Genomic DNA, 14,016 nt, shown 5'->3' with positions numbered 1-14,016 from the left:
TATATTCAACTTCCAAAGGCTCCAGTTAAACTTGGCCTTCGATTGCGCTCTTTCACCGATTGTTGTTGAAATTAGACAATCATCTGAAAAAAACACGGGGGTGACGCGGTACTTTCTAAACTTAGGCCCTGAAGCCCACTCTGTCCAACCGAGCATGAGATGAAGCTTGAAAGTGGGTGAAACGCATCTCGCACGTGTCGTTTTTAACGGTACCAGCATTTATCAGATCATAATCTTCGAGCAACGCCAGAACTGCCTCACTTCTATGATCGCGCTGTCAAGACGGCGTTCTGTCTGCTGCTCTGACAACGCAATTGAAATCACCGAACAGAACAACCGTCCTCTCGCAGTCTACAGAACGGTGTAGGCCAGAAAAAAAGGAAACCCGGTCTTTCACCGTACACTGGGGGCATATATGCAAATATGCCGCCAGTGAACTGCTGAAGAAGAAAAATCACACACAATAAAACGTCCTTCCGTGTCGGTGGTGACGTCCAACTCCGTCAAAGGAAAAGACTTTTTCAAAAACAAAAAACAACCCTTGAAACACCGACAGCGTACGTAACACAAACCTCATACGAAAGCAGAAAAGGCTTCAGTGCACTGGCTAGTTGCTCCTCCTCAGCCATCTTGGTTTCTTGAAACGCTAAGAAATCGGGCCTCTCTTCCATTAGTAAACGTTGTACTTGGTACCGTTTCTTATGCGCGTTAAAACCTCGAACGTTTAGCGTCGCTACCTTGATGGCTGTATCGAGCGTACAGGTAAAGGGTTGCGACATCGCACTTGCCTTGACGATCGTGTGGAAGTTCTTGAACCGGGCGTAGCCGCCTTATAAACTGTCGACGCGCAGCCGATCGTCCGGGAGGCTGTATGGGACAGCCCTGAAACGTCCCCGCTTGTTCTTCTCCATCTCCAGCCAAAGGTTGGCGTCGAGGGCCATGCTGGGTGACGGGGGCGTGTCCTCGAGGTCGCGCTTGGGGGAGACGGTCGCCTCGTCTATGACGACAAAGCCTTACGGGGCGCCCTTTTCAGACACCGGGGGATAATCAGCGGACGATACAGCGCCGACCGCGGTCGGCGTCACCACAAGGGAAAGGGTATCGGAACCTTGTTCTGGAACACCCGGGGCCAACTCGTCCTCGTCGGTCTGCCACGGAGACTTGCGCGGGACCACCTCCTCCGGTGGGGTTTCCCTGTGGTTGCGTGGTCGGTTTGGCGTCTTGCTCCAGACCCTCAAGAACCAGCTCGGCCTCGTTTACCTCCATGGTTAGCGCTGGAAGGTCGTCTTTCGCGTCTCCACCAGTGACGCGGGCGTATGTCCTCACGCAGTCTTCCCTGTCGTGACCAAAACGGAAGCACACCTAGCACTTCGGCACTCGACAGTCGCGCCTCGTGTGCCCGGCGCGCTAGCAACGCAAGCAGACCGGTGCTCGCCCCGAAATGACGATGAGGACGTTCCCTCCCTGGAGCCTCAGTTGGTGAGGCATGCCGTCGGGCGTGACGCCGCTCTTGAGGGTCATGCGCACAATGCGCGTCGTCAACTCGGTGGCCTCAAAACCCTCGACACGCCACTTCTCGCGCGAGACTTCAAGGACTTTGCCATAAGGCTCAAACAGTTTGCTCACCGCGTCGTCGTGGACGTGGAAGGAGACCTAGTGTACGCGAAGGCGAACTTCGGTGGAGCAGGGGTCAACGACGACGCACCGTAGGTTCTTGATGTTGAGCTCCTTCGCGCTAACCAGTCGCTCCTTGGCTTCGGGCGTCCGAGGCGTGCCCAGCCATACATGGTTCATCTGATATGCGCCCAGCGAGGTGACATCAGATCAAACAGCGATACGCTTGAGTTCCTAACGAAGATCTTCGATCCGATATGGACGCCCCTTGAGGTGGTAGTGAAGCATGACTGAGTTTAAAACCGTTGAACCGGTAGGTACGGGTGGTAAAACAATCTTGTACTCTTCGAGGAAGATCCGCCAACTGCAGAAAAAGAACCACGGCCGGCAAGGGCCGATGTCGCCGCTCCGTCGGAGCTAGTCATCATGCGACCGTCTCGTGCGAGCGCAGAAGCCCGGCCACGCACGCGCTTGCTCGCCAACGTGCGTGGTAATATAGCCTGTATAGTGAAAGTAATCATTTGGCCGGTGAACAACTGAGTACTTATCAAGGTTCCAAGTATTTGATCTTTTCTTCGGGAGTCTGTCAAAAGGAAAACAGTGTTTCGATGTTCGTGGACGATATCTCTTACTAAAAAGCACAAGCACAACTAATAATGATTCGGCGCAGTCGCTAAAACAACATCCACGAAAACGGCTCCTAGAGGAAATATTATCGCTTCTCTGCATAGCACCACTCAGAACGAAGCGAGTCAAGGCAGTTTCTCCATTTTCAAATAGCTATTTTGCTTTTCTTTAGTAGTTTGCTATTTGTAAGTCACTATAGTCACTTACAAAGACAGAACGGCATGACCTGCCTTTCGAACGCCTGGCCTCCAGCACCCGTCCCATGCCTTCCGCCGTGCTCTAGCTGTACGCGCGCGCTCGAGGTGCACGAACGCTAAAGACTTGTCAAGGGTAGTAGGCTCGCGCTGGAGGCGGGACAACTAAAGCTGCTTCCCTTTCTCACCTTGTCAGAGACTGTTGAGAAACTTAGCGGCTTTTGACATCTAGTCGAGGTGTACAGTGTTCAATAAAATGTCAACAGACGACGCGGTCTAAGCGAAAAACTCCTCAAGCGCTACTTTGGACCCTACAAGTGCTTCGTCGACTAGGTAATCTGAACTACGAAGTGATTGATGCCCGACGGAACACGGACTTCATTGCACCGCCCTCCACGGCCGGACGTCGTCCACGTCGTGCGTTTCAAACCGTACTACGATCGATAGAACTGTCACGAAGGAAAAATCCATCAATGTAACCCTGTTTGGCAGTCGGTGTTTTCTAGTGGACCGCTGACTGTGCCTGACTGTACGTCAAGCATGTCTGATTGGCCAACAAGTTACTCTGACCGACAGTCAAACTCCAGTCAGACTCTACTTGTCGGCTTTCTGATGGTTTCCAGGTGGCAGTCGGCCGCCGCGAAATGCCATCAAGATGTCTTAGTGGCGATTCTGATTGTACATCGATTGTCTCTGAGGACTGTACGTCAAAAAGCTTTGACGTGCAGACAGACGTACGGTCAAAGGACGTATAGTTCGTTCGGATACCACTATTTCGTCAAATCTATGAGTACGAAAAATAATCTATGCACAAGAAAACGATTTCGGGACGTGAGCCAATAAGACCGCTGATGTTAGAGATATGACACGCAGCCGAACGACAACCTTGATCAGAAGCCCGCCGAAACGCCGAACACGCCACTTCGCTTCGCCCATAGAGGCTTCAGCCGAGTGCAGCTGTAGCCTCCACCATAGTAAGGAAAAACTAGCGCCACGAGGCGCTAGTGGCAGAAAGGCGAACATACGTATGGTCGGAGATTAAAATTGGTCTCGAAAGGCTGCCAGATGGCGCCACCACTGCCGTTGGCGTGCGCCCTCCGTCCTCCTCCTCCTTTCACCCCCCCCCCCCCCCCGGGTTCTTCTTTTTTTTTTCTGGTTTGTTTGCTAGATTGGTGCCGCGCCGGCCGCTGTGAGCGGCCAGCACGGCACCGGTCTAGCAGACGAGCCGCGCGCGATATACTTCACAACAACTGCGCTTCACGTGATATTACCAGTGCAATCAAACAGAAACAGCACGTTCATTGAAATGTATTTTTTTATTGAACCCCATTCAAATGAGTTGCGGTACTTCAAACACGCATCTACAAACTCCGTTGGCAGTCCACCGCCCTCAAAGGGGAACCAAGAACTGTAGGAGGCAGTAAACACAGTAAAGTTGTCAAACATGTAAAACGAAATTAATTACTTTAATGTACAAACTAAGAGAAAAGCACTTATCATCGAATTATCTAAATGCTCTATAAACAACTCCCACAAACTAACTTCTGAATACCCAAACAAACAAATCAACACCGAAATAAAGGAAAAGGCTTGCAGGTGACCTGCATAAGAATAAACGATAAATAAACCATAAACAAACTCGCCAATAGGCAATGCAATTAAGAAAGAAACTACTGTTTTGGAGTGTCTACATCTCTGACTGTAGGTGCTTTATCGGTACTCTATCCTAACATATAAACACGAAGCTGTCAAATTAACTGAAGATTGCTCTGACAGCAACTCACCCAGAGGAGCAAGTCCTTGCAGCAACGGATTCGTAACAAGAACGGTGGGGCACGCGTTTTTCCACAAACGAATCTTCCCACAACTTGCAAACACGGTAGCACCGAAGTTCTCGCTGCACAAACGACGCTGGCGCAGCTTGCTCGTCGGCAAGCCGGGCAGCCCGGGCAGGCTTCCAAAGTCCTGGCGATTTGCATACGCGATCCATTTCGATGCTCTGATGGAAAAGTCGAATTTCGAACGCTGACAAAAAAAAAATTGATATAGAAGTTCACCTGTCGTCTGTTGGAAAGCGGAACAATGAGCACTCCGAGGTTACTTCGCCGCGCTGTAGACTCCGTAATACGCCGTCATGAGGCACGCAAAACACTCGGCAGAATCTCTGTCAAATTAGAGACGTACATCTCTAATTATTATAAGCGCGCAGCAGCGTCGCACCGTACTGCATACTGCCGTATAATCCGCACTTTCGGTTTTAGCACGCGCGGAACGGTTTGAAAGCTTGGAGTGACGAGCGAGCGCAAACAAAACAAAAAAGACAAAAACGGTCGTTTCCCTTCGCTCTTACTGATTGGTCGGAAGAGCCCAGAGTGCTTCGCTTTCGGTAGCGAAGATCATATACACGTCGCCTGCGCTGAAAATCATAGCGGCGAATATGAGCATAACAGTTTGGTCGGAGTCGGCTGGGTAGACCTACGAATCTGCTCTTTGGATGGACGTACAAGAGGCGATAGGGACGATAGGGGCGCCAGCGACGCGGCGCCCCTATCGGCCCAACCGGGAACTCCGGAGCTGCATTCGGATGGAGGCTTCGCCGAGCTTTCATGAACGATCGCTCTCGACTCGTTTTTGCTTGCCCGCTTGCTCCAACCTGTCGATCCTTCCCGGGCTCTACAATGTCTTATGTTTTAGTAGAATTTCTACTCGACAAGACCCAGCCTGTTGTGAGTTCCGACGATGTAAGGGACTTTAGTGGTGTAGTTGAAGACGACAAGGTGCACCAGGTCTACTGGGCCGGAGACGCGCGAACAAAAGGATCGTTCTACGACGCGAAAGTACTCTACATGGCAGGTGAGTAGAACTCGAGTACGGCGAGTGATGTACGAGTGCTTTGCATAACATGCTGAAGGCTTAACTACATTTGCAGCCGAAGCATCTTGTATAAAACGAATGGTCAAGTCGAGTTTTCCAAAGCGATGGCATGGCATAGGAGAAAGAAGAAGACGCCGTTTCGAACGGACGCGTTTTCATGTTCTCCGCTGCAAATCAACAATCGGCCCCAGGCCGAAGACACCCTTCTCCTTCTGGTTCATATGCAAACAACGACTTTCAAACGATGCAACCGGTCAACGCTGCAGCCGCACCCGCGGCCCCAGGAAAAAGCCAAGCTCAGGCGACTAGCCAAGATGAGTATCGAATCCTACTTCCACGGTTTCCTCCCGGAAGCTTGTGCATCAATTCTGTTTTTCTTCATGCCGACATGTCGGGCAGGCCCTACCGTGCAATTGATTTTCGCGACAGACTCAAAGACGCCATTGAACTCCGAGAAGTGTTGTCCCTTGGACAGTTCCAAATGAGCCACGTTTGGATGGTTACGCTAGTGAGTTCTGAAGCCGCGGAGAAGCTCAAAGCAGCAAAAGAACTGACGGTGAAGGGAAAAAAGTGCATGGTCATCGACCCGAACTCAAAAGACGTTAAGCTCAAGCTCCTCTGGCTTCCGTCGTACTTAGAAGATAAGAAGATTGCTGAAGCATTGTCGCCATTTGGAACCGTGCGTAGCGTCTCCAGAGAAAAGTGGCCCGTGCCAGGGATGGAAAACATGGAAACGCTGAACAGAGAGGTCTGTCTGACTCTTCATGACATGACGACATCGGAAGATATTCCCCACCTGCTCAGAGTTGCCGGCATACAGTCCCTTCTTGTCATGTCCGGGCGACCACCCTTGTGTCTGAGATGCAAGAAAGTTGGTCACATACGCAGGCAGTGTCACACCCCAAAGTGTGCGCGTTGCAACAGATTCGGACACGGAAGTGAGGAGTGCTACTCCAGCTATGCAGCCGTGCTACGGGGCTCTGGCACAGAACCAGATGCCAACCAAGAGTTCATGGATATCTCCGAGGTCGTAGACGCCACTGGTGAGGTTCTCCCAACTCAAGCCGGGTCTGCAGAGGCCGGACCTCCTATTTCCGATAAGAACGAAGATCCAGCTGTCAAGGAAGTCTCGGAAACACCACAAACCAGCTCGGAGACAGACAATGAAGGAAAAGACTTATAGGAAAGCAAGGACAAAAATACCCCGCTACAACAGAAGTTAACTCAGCAGCCTGCAGATCTTGCTGAGAAGCCGACGACGTCAGAAGGCAATGACGACCTACCGGACTCAATGGACGTGACCAAAAAAAAGTTCCAAGGACATAACGACACCGAACGAAAACAAGATGCACCACCTGACACCACCACCGCGAGTAAACGGAAACCTACCTTGAACCCAAGCTGCTAGTGTTTAAACCCAAATTCATAGCCCCTCTTCTCTCCCTCCCCTCCTTCTCCATCTCCCCCTCCCCCTTTCTCTCCTCCTTCCCTTCTAGTTGATGGCCCTCGTTTTGCAACACTAAATGTTAGAGGCTTTAATTCTAGAAAAAAACAATATCAACTGAAACGTTTACTTGAAGATAAGGAGGTTGACTTTCTGGCCGTACAGAAAACAAAGCTCTCAACAGATGAACAGGTAGAGCGTGCCCTGCAGCATTTTCTGCGTGACTATGAAGTATGTGTCAGTCACGCTGTTGGTTACTTTGGGGGCTGTTTACTGTTTATTAAGAAGTCTTTCCAACTGTCTAAATTAATGGTCACTACAGACCTCTGTGGCCGCTTCATTATGTGCGACTTTCAGGTCTCTGACATAAGGTGGAGAATTATATGTATTTACGCTCCGAATGAGGTTAATAGCAGAATTGTATTTTTTAATAACCTGCGCCCATATTTAATATCAGATAGAATGTTAGTTCTTTTAGGAGATTTTAATTGTGTTTGCAACGAAGCAGATAGAACTCCATTTAAACCGCGAATTGACCAGAGCGCACGTCTACTGCTGGACATAGTTCACGAAGGAAATCTTTTTGATGTTGCCCCTTTCAAGCTGGAAGAAAACCACCTGCAATTTACACATTTTCAGAACTCCTCTCACGCGAGGTTAGACAGAATCTACTGTTCTGTAGACCTAATTAACAGTTTAAGTGGTTATGTAGTTGAACCGGTATTTTTTACAGACCACTGCATGGTGTTTGTAACTGTTGGGAAGAAACGAAGAAAAAAAATATAAATTGGAAGTTATGGAAACTAAATGTTCAATTATTAAAAGATAAAGTCGTTGTAGCCAGTACGAAAGATCTAATCAAGCAAATAGGAGAAACAACCGAACATATATTTGTTAAATGGGAGCTCCTTAAACAAGCACTAAAACAGCTAGCAATTGAGAGAGGTACTATTATTAAATTTCAGAAGGCTGTGACAGAAAAAAACATTGCTACGTAATTTGCATGTTCTGGTAGAACTAGAATGCCAAAGTCCTGGGCAAGGTTTGGAAGATATAACTCGAACGAAAGCTGAGTTGGACAAATTTCATCACGAGCGTTATCAAGGCGCGGTTGTGCGCGCCCGTGCTGAAAATATTTGCTTAGGAGAACAGCCAACGAAAAGGGCAATGGAGGAGGAGAAACGGTATGCAATATCTAAAGAAATCCATGAAATAGTACAGAACAGCCTTATCGTTACAGATAAAGAAACTATAGCACATGTCTTTTTTGAGCACTACCAAAATATATTCGGCAATGGTCCTGCCTCGACAGATAACGAATATCTAGATAAAGTAGTCTCTTTGTTGCCTCAATTAGAAAAAGAATGCAAACAAGAATTTGAGACCCCCTTCACCCTAGATGAAGTAGGAAAAACAGTGAATGCCCTTCCAAGAAGAAAAACGCCAGGGCCAGACGGCATCCCTGCAGAATTTTATCGACTACAAAAAGACACTTTATGTCCCATACTGCTTGAGATTTTTCAAGAGGCCTACAAAACCAAGAGTCTTCCCCCCTCATTTTTGTGAACGCATACTATACTTATTCCCAAAACCGAGGACAAACACAAACTATTACAAGTGACCGGCTATCGGCCCATAACGTTATGTAATGTGGATTATAAGATTTTTGCTAAACTCCTGACAAATAGATTACAAAGTCTCATTTGCGGTCTCGTTGGAGATCACCAGACTTGCGGGATTCGCGGACGGGCTATTCAAACAAATGTACACATTGCGAGAAGTGTGTTAGAGTGTGTGACCAACAATAGTGATCAGATTGCATTGGTCCAAGTTGATCTGGCGAAAGCTTTCGACTTCACATGATGGGACAACATAGAAACCGGGTTGCAAGGGAGGTTTTAGAGGCCCTTGCTATCGACGAAGGAGATGACAAGTGCGTGAGCATCCCTTCACTTACCTTACAAGCCAAAGAAAAACTCTTTCTACACGGCACCCTTCGTGGGTAATTGATAAAAATCGCGAGAAAAAAATAAGCAAAATAAGAGCAAAAATAAGAGCAATGAGAAAGAAAAAGAAAAAGGATGATCGGAGATGAATTAATAGAAGAGAAAGATTTAATAAAAAACAGTTGGTAGTCCAGCGGTCGGTTCGCCAATATTTTCTCCTTGTCACTTTCCTTCCTTTGTTCAGCTGGTTTTACCCAAGATGTCTTTCGACCGTGTCAGTCATCATGTTCTTTTAAAAATGTTGTCTCATATTGGTGTCGGGGATATTCTACTTCAAGGTGTACAAATGTCTTACAGTAACTGTTCCACACGCTTAGTCATAAATAACAAAGTCACAGCAAGTATCCCAGTCCGTTCCTCAGTTCGACAGGGCTGTCCCTTATCGCCTTTACTTTACACTTTATATCTTGAACCCTTATGCCAAAGCATACTGAGAAGTGAGAAACTTCAAGGCTTCACCCTGTGCAACACCGAAGTCAAAGTACTGGCGTATGCAGATGATGTCGCTTACTTCTGCAAAGACAAGAACAGTGTGTCCCATGCTATGGAACTCACACACTTTTTTTACGAGGCCACTGGAGCCTCAGTGAACCTAGAAAAGTGCCGAGGTTTCTGGCATGGAGCTTGGGCCACGATGCCAGAACAATATGAAGGCATCCAGTGGAGTTGCGCTCCGTGTGACTACCTAGGTGTGCCCTTGAGGCACTTTCAGAATAGCAAGTCCTACTGGTCCGGAATTGCGACTGGCTTGGACAAACGAGCCAAGAACTGGTCCCACAAAAATTTGTCCATTTTTGCACGTTCGACAGTCTGCAACATTTTTTTTAGCGGCGAAGTTGCGGTATGTCCTGCAAGTACTGCACTGTGCAAGGATAAATATACAGAAGTTGCACAGGGTGTTTAGTGTTCTTGTCTGGAAGTCCTCCTGGGAACCCATGCGTCGTGACAACTTGTTTCGACGTGTATCAGAGGGGGGACTAGGCCTTCCTCATTTGTTTATTCGCCAATTGGTTTCGCGATTTCTTTTCTTACGAGACCAGGAACATCCTTTTCTTCGAGATATCATTCAGAACAAGCTGGGATGCTTTCTTGCGGACTTTATTGTATTCTCCACAGGATATCAAACATGTGCTTTGGTAGGATACCTAAAGGAAGTAGTTGATGTTTATCACTTTCTGTCAGTAAGATTTTCAAGAGACTATCTGACGTCTGTAACACGTAAGAAGTTGACAAGAGATCTTGTATGTGTCCTCTTTCCAATGCCAGTTTATCGCACTACGTTCGGCGATGGTCCTGACCAAGATGTACTACGCCGGGTGAAAAAAATGTACATCCCCCCGGCGGCAAAAACTTTCTTTTTTAAACTGCACTGTTCGGTATTACCTACCAAGGTATGGCTACAGGAAAAGGGCCTATATGTTCCGTGGTCAGTAAGCTGCACATTATGTAAAATGCCCGAAACAGTCGAACACGTATTTATTCACTGCTGGGACGCGGTTTTCTTTTGGGACGTTTTGCAGCGCACACTAAAGAAAGACATTGATATTACAACTTATACGATTCGTTTTCTTCCTGTGTCATCTAAAGATACTTTTCCTTTCGATCCTTTATTGAAAAAACCAGCTTAAGCTGGTCCCAGCTTCAAGCTGGGTTATTGTCCCAGCATGCCCAGCTTGGCATGCTGGTCATGCTGGTTGATCTGGTCATACTGGTCATGCTGGTTGATCTGGTCCCAGCTTCAAGCTGGGTTATTGCCCCAGCATGCCCAGTTTGGCATGCTGGTCATGCTGGTTAAACTGGTCATGCTGGTGAACTCCCCAACCAGTTTAACCTGTTTAAATTAATACACAGGATAAACAAGCCAAGCTCTTCAGAAAAGCCAACTCGGCATCCAATTCACTATTTTCGTACTTGTGGCCGCCTCACATAAACTCAGATGCTACACATCCTCGGCGCTGACACAGTACTAACCGACGCACAGACAGTGGTTCTCGGTGCAAAGCCTACAATGTTAATAAAACCAGATTGCTTATCTTTTAACACGAAAAATACTAGACACACGCCAAAAACAGGCAATAGCAAACGAAAATACTACACGGATGACAGAAGCAAACCTGGCTCCCGCCAGTGATGGGAGGGAAGCGGCAACTTGCGTGGTCGGCTGAGGCGAGGAAATCCGTGTGGCTTGGATGGCATTGGCGATACTCCTCGGCACCGCCGTCATTCTTGAGTACACACACACGTTCGAAGACATGAATCGACGCCTCAGTCGGGGCGTCCGACATCTTCCCGCACTGAACGGACTGCCGCTCGCCGACTCCTCAAAACCCGCTTCGCTTGCACCGTCATTCAACTAGTCTCCAAACAACGCGCACACAGCCGTCCCTTCGAAAATCTGTCCAAGATAGCCAAACGCGTCGCAAATTCTCCGTTCCCGCCACTCTCTCTCTCTCTCTTTTTTCGGACACAAAGGTAGCTTGCAGCGCGCCTGACGCGCCCGGTCGTCTACCAAAAACGAGAGGACAAAGAACAGGACGTGGCCTCGTTCCAGTCTAAGCTGACCTTGGCGCGCGCGCTCCCAGCAATGCCAGTTCGGCTATCTCTAGCCGACCTTGGCGTGCGCGCTCCCAGCATGACCAGCTTGACCACCACGATCATTAGACCGACCAGATTCATCAGCTTGTCTCCCAGCATGACCAGCTTGTCTCCCAGCTTGACCACATTGGCTCCATGGAAAACCAGTTTGACCTGTTAAGACCAGACTGGCTCCCAGCTACACCAGATTAAATCTAAAACCAGATTCTAGTGAGACCATGATGGTTTTTACTTAAACCAGACTGACCAGCTTAAATTCTAGCTTGCCCAGCTTAAACCAGCTTGATTGCGAGTTAAACCAGTTTGACTACCACATTGACCAGATTGACCAGCTTAGTTACCAGCTTGGCCAGTCGTGACGTGGTCACGGCCGACCGCGTCAAGCCGGCATATCTAGCAAGCCTCTCTACCTCAGCTGCTGCTGCAACCCCTGCCGCACCGTCTCCACCTTTACTGCGCACAACCAGCCCAAAGCACATCACATGGGCCCTCCCGAGGCCTCCGGCTCTACAGGGAGTCCGGATCACCAAATCTGTTGGAGCTGGGACGAAACGAACCAGCTCGGACAGCGTTTGGATTCGAACTGATCTTTTAATCTCGCGCGCTGCAGAGGCATCTTCACCTCGTCGTCATCGTGTGTATGACATGAGCCGGCCGTGAGTGTCGCTACAAGCTAATTAAACGTAGAGCCCCTCGATGTGTTTGCGCTTGTCTTGCAAGTAGCGTCAAATGCGCGAGTGCACATGGCCCATGTCTCGAGCGGCCCTTGGAAGCAAATGGCGGCGCAGCACTGAAATGAGCGGGCCTTGGAAGCGAATGGCGGCGGAGCACCCGCTCCTCGCACGTGTCTCGCGCGCTTCCACAACAATGGTTGGCGGTACTTGTAAAAAACGCTTTTATCAAGGGGCTTTAATTAAACGATCTTTCAATGTGCACCTGGTGGATGCATGCGGAGCCTATATGGGAGGTAATCTAGCAAGTTGGGGAGCTTGCTACGTAGTCATGACGTAGCAAGTTCCATTAGAGCAGCGCCGCTCTTTGGAATTTCAACATTTTCCTTCTTAGCTTTTCTCAACTCACAAATCGCGCATTGAACCAAAAGTCCCGTTCACACTCTTGCAACCGAGTACGACCGAGAGAGACGGGGCTTGTTGAAACCTCTTAAAATTTCTTAGGACGAGAGAACACACTGACACCCTGGCGCCATCTATGCGGTGACCCGGGAACTGCATTTCACAAGAGCGAAGGTTTTGCGGGATTTCCATAGTTAAATTAAGTTAAGTTGAATTAAGTTAAGTTGAATTAAGTTAATTTAAAGCGTGCCACCGTGTGCCTACTAGGGACGTGGCTAAGAATAACTTGATAGTACAATTTCAGCACCGACAAAAACGAGACGCTGTTCTCGATAAGGCAAAGAAAAAGAGAATGACTTGCCGAGAATTTGGTTTCCCGGAACAATCGCCAGTTTATGTAAATGAACATTTATGTCCCTACATGAAAACACTGCTTGGAATGACTTTAACGAAAAAGCGCGAGCACCAGTGGCGTTATGTTTGGGTGCGAAATTCAAAAATATTTGCAAGAAAAGTCGATGGAGCTCCGGTTGTTGTAATCACCCATGAAGATGAGCTTGAGAAGATCGGTTAGGCAATATCTCGTTTTTAACTATTCGCTTTTCCTTCTCACTTTCTGATGGCTGAAAATCTTAGCATCATGACGTTGGATGACTTGAATACCTTAAAGAAAATGCAAAGCAGTGCAACAGTTAGTTTTTTACATGTTAATGTGCAATCGGCCAGATCTAAGACTGATGATCTCGTATTGCTTTTTGATTGTTTCGAAACTCCATTTGATGTTGTCATGTTAACTGAGACTTGGTACAGAGATGAAGATAACTTCTTTGTTCTCCCGGGCTATAATAATTTTTTCTTAAATCGTCGCCACTGCCGAGGAGGCGGCGTCTCGCTGCAGACCAATACCTCAGGTTTTGAATTGCTTCATGATTACTCAATCGTGACCCCAAATTATGAAGTGCTTTGTGTTAGAAAGGATAGCCTGATCTACTCTGTTCTGTATCGCCCGCCAAATGGTCGTGTCTCCGAGTTTATGGAATTCCTTGAGTTATTCTTTTGTTTCGTAAATGAAGAGAGTTGTGAATTATTTCTTGGTGGTGATTTTAATATAAACATGATTGGAGATTCAAGCCTAAAGGACGATTTCGTCGCCTTATTGACTTCTAATGGTTGTCATAATGTTGTTACTGGTCCAACACGCGTCACTTGCTCCACGTCAACATCAATTGATCTTTTCGTAACTAATCGTCCTGAAAATGGCATCACCGCTGGCGTACTGAGTCATGGGTTAAGTGACCATCTTCCCATATTTATGTTTAGTAAATTTGATAAACAGCACGTACAGGATGAATGTTCTAGAGTTATGACCCAAGACATAGGACAGAGAACACTGGCAGAATTCAGAAGAAAAATTAGTGTCATTGACTGGTACCGCGTATTGAACTCCCATGACGCTAATGAGTGCTATGATCTTTTTTTGGACATGCTCAGGAATGCCTACTGTTCTTCATTTCCATATAAGGAGTATCGTCCTAATAAGAGGTCTTGGAAGCCCTGGGTGACTAAACGTATTTTGAAACTTATTAGAA

The 14,016-nt window shown here is 47.8% G+C and overlaps 2 pseudogenes; one reads left to right on the top strand and one right to left on the bottom strand.

The window, feature by feature from the left end:
- Positions 1–1,013: 1,013 nt before the first annotated feature.
- LOC115328067 lies at positions 1,014–3,458 on the bottom strand (annotated as a pseudogene).
- A 2,605-nt stretch (positions 3,459–6,063) lies between these two features.
- LOC115315224 lies at positions 6,064–6,738 on the top strand (annotated as a pseudogene).
- Positions 6,739–14,016: the final 7,278 nt, after the last annotated feature.

Source organism: Ixodes scapularis, unplaced genomic scaffold (assembly GCF_016920785.2).
Source record: "Ixodes scapularis isolate PalLabHiFi unplaced genomic scaffold, ASM1692078v2 PGA_scaffold1__304_contigs__length_218370807, whole genome shotgun sequence".
NCBI lineage: Eukaryota > Metazoa > Arthropoda > Arachnida > Ixodida > Ixodidae > Ixodes > Ixodes scapularis.
Note: the sequence above shows the minus strand (reverse complement) of the source record. Positions and strands in the feature narration are given on the sequence as shown.